Source organism: Carassius auratus, chromosome 13 (genome assembly GCF_003368295.1).
Source record: "Carassius auratus strain Wakin chromosome 13, ASM336829v1, whole genome shotgun sequence".
NCBI lineage: Eukaryota > Metazoa > Chordata > Actinopteri > Cypriniformes > Cyprinidae > Carassius > Carassius auratus.
This window is the reverse complement of record NC_039255.1, coordinates 15,241,229-15,247,228: the sequence shown is the minus strand read 5'-3', so window position 1 is coordinate 15,247,228 and position 6,000 is coordinate 15,241,229. Positions and strand designations below refer to the sequence as shown.

At 37.8% G+C, this 6,000-nt stretch overlaps 1 protein-coding gene across 7 annotated transcripts in view; it reads left to right on the top strand.

Annotated features, from left to right (window-relative positions):
* The first annotated feature begins 615 nt into the window (after positions 1-615).
* Positions 616-6,000, top strand: part of LOC113112800 (centrosomal protein of 170 kDa-like) — a 39,457-nt gene continuing 34,072 nt past the window's right edge. For all 7 annotated transcript variants that reach the window (XM_026278666.1, XM_026278665.1, XM_026278664.1 and 4 more), the window contains exon 1: positions 616-809. The gene's annotated coding sequence lies outside the window, so the exon portion shown is untranslated. The remainder of the gene's footprint in view (positions 810-6,000) is intronic.

Here is a 6,000-nt window from a genome sequence, read left to right as displayed (position 1 = left end):
ACCCTAATGACTGGTTTTGTGGTCCAGGCTCACATATGTAGTGACACGTTTAAATATTACTAAACATGTTGTTTGGTTTACTACATCATTTCACAAAAGAACAAATTAGTTTGTTGTAAGTGTTCACAAATGCCTGTCAGAGGTTAACATAACCTCTCAATGTCTTCTTCGGTTTCATTATTGTTTAAGCACGTAATAAAACTAAAAAGGTTTGTAAATATACCGCACAATTTCTCAGGCTCAGTGTTACTGAGAGTGTTGCAGTATCTTATCAATGAACGACGTCCAAAAACACGTAAACGGTTGGATGGTAGAAGTGCACTTCCGTAAACCGCGCAAATACAACAGGGACTTGTAGTCTTAACAGTATCAAATTGGCTAGGTCAGGGTGAGTAAAAAACTACAAGACGGGAATTTCCTGTATTCACAACGAGTGTTGCGCTGAACATTAAATGTTTAAAAACGCTTATTATTGTAAACATAACATCTGCGTCCAAATTTTATTCTAAACAAGTCAATAATAGAAATTATCTATAACATATGTTATGCTTGTTATTTTGAGTAGTACCAGTCATGCATGAGGACACGCCCACCGGACTGTGTTGGATGGTTGGAACTGGAAATGCTGTCCTACTTGCCTGATTCCAGGCTGCCGTGTGTCGCCGCTATTTGTTAGGAATAACGATATTGCTGCTGAGCAACTAAAGCAAATAGGAGACGTGGGGAAAAACACTGGGCTGGGCTACGAAAACTGTTTAGCTGCTGCATTGAAACCTGAGATCTAACTGACAGCGAAAAGAAGACCAAGGGTGAGTGAACATTATTATAAAGACTATTTATTATATTAATTGCATATAACAATAAGGCATTTATAATAACACTTACGTATTAATGCATTTGCTCGTGTTAAACGTATTTTCCCACAAGGCTGTGGTGTAAAGAATTCACGCTTTTCCTATGATCTGATCTGATCGTGTGGTCAGGATGCCGTAAATGTTACAGCAGGACACAGCAAGCCAGTTCGATCACATGGAATGAATACTATGAATGAATACCATAGCAATGTGTTTTTTGCATTAACGCTGTGCGTCCCAACGCGTGCGTTACACGGATATCTTAATTTATGTGTTGAATGTAATAGTGAGTTTGACTGTATTCACGAAGAGGACACAAGCACTGGTCACCGGTTTGCCCGAACACATGGCATCTTGCTTAGTATTGCAAAATTTGCTCTTGATCGCAGGGAACCATTAAGAACAACAATATTGCAGTACACTAAGTCGGATGTGTAAGAGATGTGCATGATTTGCCGGCCACTGGTGCGCGCTGAAGGGCACTGTGCAGAAGCCTTTGTTTTGACAAAGGCTCTTGTTTTGTTCTGCTACATCTGGCCTACAATTATTTTGATTGCAGAATTAAAGACAATTAATAACGCTAAAATGTATGTCTTGTTACTATATGTTCGCTATCTCTAGTTTTAGAGGAAAAACAGTATAGTTTCAAAATCTTCTTGACAGTGGATTGTCCTGTGTAATAGGGTTTGCTACTAAACGAATTAGGCCTGTTATTTGAAAAGGGGTTTCTGGATTATTTATTACTTCTCCAGAGTTTGTTTTAAACATGTTGTTTAGAAAATAAGCCTAAAACTGCACACTGTGTCTCAAAACCTAGGGTGTTCAGCTACCTACCTAGCAAGCATTTTTGGGTATCATTTTGACATATATATTCAGTTTCTATAAATGGTGTGTCTGTTTTTATTTGAACTCCACTGGAGAGCAGGTTATCTTTGCGGTCTCCACATTTTTCTGCAGGGCTGAAGATGTATGGCTTCATTTTGACCCTGCTTTTTTATCGTAATATTAGTTAATTTTACATATGTTCTTTTTTTGGCTGTAAATTTTAGTTTTTATTTTTATTTTATTTTTTATTTAGCTACCCATACTTAATTTCAGTATCAAATAATTTAGTGTCAAACAGTGACAGCCTAAATTACACAAAAAAATTAGTAATGGGCAGGGTGTGTTTGTTTGTACCCTTTTCGTCTCTTTTGGGTGTAGCTGTTCTTGCATTGCACATTTCCTCTACTGTAGTTTGATTGACTTATCTGTACTTTTCTCTCAGTATTTCAGTCTAGATTATGGACCAGTTGTTTCTTTATACATTTTGTGTCCAGACCTTTTTTAATGCATATTGTTAGTTTCCAAAATGCAAAATTGTCACTGTATTATGACAGAACCAGTAGTAGACAGTAAAAGTAGTAAATGTGGCTGGCCTTTTTTTCATTTAATTTTTTTATACTTTTCATTGTTTCTTCTCTTGGCAAAGAATGAATGGAATAAATTTAATACCATTCTGGTATCTTTTATCTCTTTGGTCCCGAGTTAAAATCGGTTAAAGGGGCCATATTTCACGATTTCTCTTTGGAATGTTACAAGCTCTTAGTGCATGAAGAAGATCTGTAAAGTTGCAAAGACTAAAGTCTCAAATCCAAAGAGATATTCTTTATAAAAGTTAAGACTCACCCACCGCCTCCTAAAACGCTTAGTTTAAACAAGCTCCCACATGTCTATGTAATGATGTGGGAAGCTTTGCATAACACCGCCCAAATGTTTACTCAAAGAAAGAAGTCGGTACTTTTATTCTCGTTGTAGTATTGTTGTTGCCACGGCTGCCTTGTTGTGGAGGTGCAGTATGTTTTGTTGTGAAGGCAAAAATACTTTGTTTGGCTTTCCAAAAGAGGATATCCGCTTTGTCATGCCTGGAGCTGATCTGTGAAGGTCGCTGAAGAAATACATTAACTTCGTGCTGTGGATTGCTGAATCAGCTTTCACCATGGAAGAAGCCCGGAGTCGTCACACATGTCACTTGTTGAATCCGCCGACTGCGCCGTTCTCAAGACCGCCAGCCGTTCCTCACTCAAGCACGCTTGAGGAATTCGGCCAATCACAATGCACTGGATAGCTGGCCAATCAGAGCGCACCTTGCTTTTCAGAACGATGAGCTTTGTAAAAATCAACTCTTTTTCAGAAAGGCAGGGAATAGAGGAGCAACAATAATGTACATTATGTGGTAAATAATGGGTTTTTTTAATCTTAAACTTAGCGACATCATATGACCCCTTTAAAAGACAAAATGCAACAACTATCCTAGACCCAGACCAAAACATATAGTCTTGGGCTTCCACAAGAAAATCTTAGCTTTGTGAACCATAAATCATTAATTATTTATAAGTTAGCATCACTTCCTTTGTTGGATCATGTTGACTGACCAATCCAGTGAACTTCCTGTTGTTAAACTGAAGTACCAAGTGAATGTGGATTAACAAAAAAGCCACAGAGAATCACAAGCTAGCAGTTAATTTGTTATAAATAGTATCATCTGAAAATTTGTATATAATTTGCTAGCTCAAGCCACCCTACAAAAATATGTATGCATTTTTAAGTTTCATAAAAGCTTAAGTGCTTTCTTTGCTCTCCTCCTGTCAGCACTGCATTGCAAATGCATATAAATGGTTGTCTGTGTGTGTGATGATCAGACTATCGGGTTATTTCACGCCAGTCTGGATTCTGTATGCCCACTGGATAGTTTAATCCTGCTCTTTAGTTCTGACCTATATTTGTGATCCATTATTTGTTTCCTCCCGCTTATATCTGGTCTACTGATTGTAACTGGTAATTAAAGTGCATGCAATAGATGCGGTCTATAGTGGAAGTTATAGTAAATGCACACAGTTTTCTTCATTTGTCTGATTAATGACCCCTTAGCCACTCCCATATTACACTGGGGAAAAAAAAACAGATTAAAAATCAAGATATGTCAGATGTGAACTTATATGTTTAAAAGTTTGAGGTCAGTATGATTTATTTTATTAATTTATTGAAAGTTATTAATATTGTTATTCAGCAAGGATGCGTTAAATTGATAAAAAGTGACAGTAAAGACAATGGGTTTTTTTTTCACTAAAGATTCCTTTAAGGAAAAGAAAAAACATCACATCACAGTTTCCACAAAAATATTAAGCAGCAAAACAGTTTTTAATGTTGATAATAATAGAGCAAGTTTTGTATTTCATTTGGAAACCAAGGTCTTAGAGTCTAGAGGAAGGGTGGAGAAACTCATAGCCCAAGTTGCTTGAAGTCCAGTGTTAAGTTTCCACAGTCTGTGATGATTTGGGGTGCAACGTCATCTGCTGGTGTTGGTCCAATGTCTTTTTTGAAAACCAAAATCACTGCACCCATTTACTAAGAACACTTGGAGCACTTCATTCTTCTTTCTGTTGAACAGCTTTTTGAAGATACTGATTTCATTTTCCAGCAATATTTGGCACCTGCCCACACTGCCAAAAGTTAACCAAAACCAAAAGTTGGTTAAAGACCATTGTGTTGTTGTGCTTGACTGTCCAGCAAACTCACCAGACCTGAAGCCCATAGAGAATCTATGGGTTATTGTCAAGAAGAAAATGAGAGACAAGAGACCCAACAATGCAGATGAGCTGAAGGCTACTGTTAAAGAAACCTGGGCTTCCATACCACCTCAGCAGTGCCACAAACTGATCACCTCCATACCATGCCAAATTGATGCAGTAATTAAAGCAAATGGAGCCCCTACCAAGTATTGAGTACATGTACAGTAAATGAACATACTTTCCAGAAGGCCAGCAGTTCACTAAAAATGTTTTTTTTTTCCATTGGTCTTATGAAGTATTCTAATTTGTTGAGATAGTGAATTGGTGTTTTTTTGTTAAATGTGAGCCAAAATCATCACAATTAAAAGACCCAAAAGCTAATTCAGTCTGTGTGCATTGCATTTATTTAATACACAAGTTTCACAATTTGAGTTGAATTACTGAAAAAAATGAACATTTCCACAACATTCTAATTTATTGAGATGCAGCTGTATATTGTGGTGGGATGGAAGGATCACGTTACGAAGAGAGCTTATTTTAAGACCCCAGAGGATGGATTTATTAAGTGACAGGTGAGCACGTGAACGGTGATGGTGCTCTTGCTCGCTGTGGTCCTCTCGGTCGTGTCCAGGTGTGGGTGAATCCGTGCCGTGCTTGTGGCGGGGCTGATCGGTCACTCAGTGCTTTCTGGAACAGAATAGAGAGCGTGTTCGTTTGCTTTCTCATGGAGAGGCTTCTTTCCCTTCATCTGTGAGAACGCTACTTATCTGCCGGTGGGTTGACAAGCCTCAGGTGTGGCCGTTCAGCCATTAGTGCTCTTGTCTTGAGCAGGTGCTCCTCGTGAGTTTCCAGGGCAACGCTGATGTAGAGTCGGGACGTTCGTCACGATATATTAACAAAACAACACAAAATCTTACCAACCCCAAAGGTTGTTTCAGTCATAGTTATAAATAGCTCAGTTTTATTCTGTATTGGTCTGTCTTTGAAAATTATGAGTGTCTGCATTTAGCAGAAATTCCCTTTGGTCAGAAACATTTACTGGTAGTTGATTTGCATAAGTGGGTCTGTTGTGTCAAGTACCACCCAACGGGCACATTTTGTTGTGTCTGATAAGGTCACAAGTGTATTAGATTTGGATTAATGATGGATCTTTCTTCATGCTGCCACATGCTGATGATGTAAATGAGATGTCTGCCTCTCATGGCCATATGGTACTTTTACACCATCCCCAAATTTGCTCTCTCAGCTTCTTTTACTGCATAAGCCAAATTTTATGAGATAAGGTAATTCATTTATATTTCATGATTTATTTTAAAAAAGATTGAGCTCTATTTATTTTTGTTTAAGATGTAATAGTTTAGAGAGTCATGAGTAAAATATAATAACATGTAAATAAAGCCATTGTGGAGTATCACGATAGTCCAACACCTGATTAGTCAAGCTGACAACTTGTTTATGTATATGTTTTTTTATTGTCAGTATTTTTAGCAATGTTACTTCAATTACAGCGCTGACTGCTTTAGTTTAGACAAGACACTATATCTATAGAGTGGTGGTGGAACTACAAAAACCTGGAAGCGAGTTTGCATTTTAGC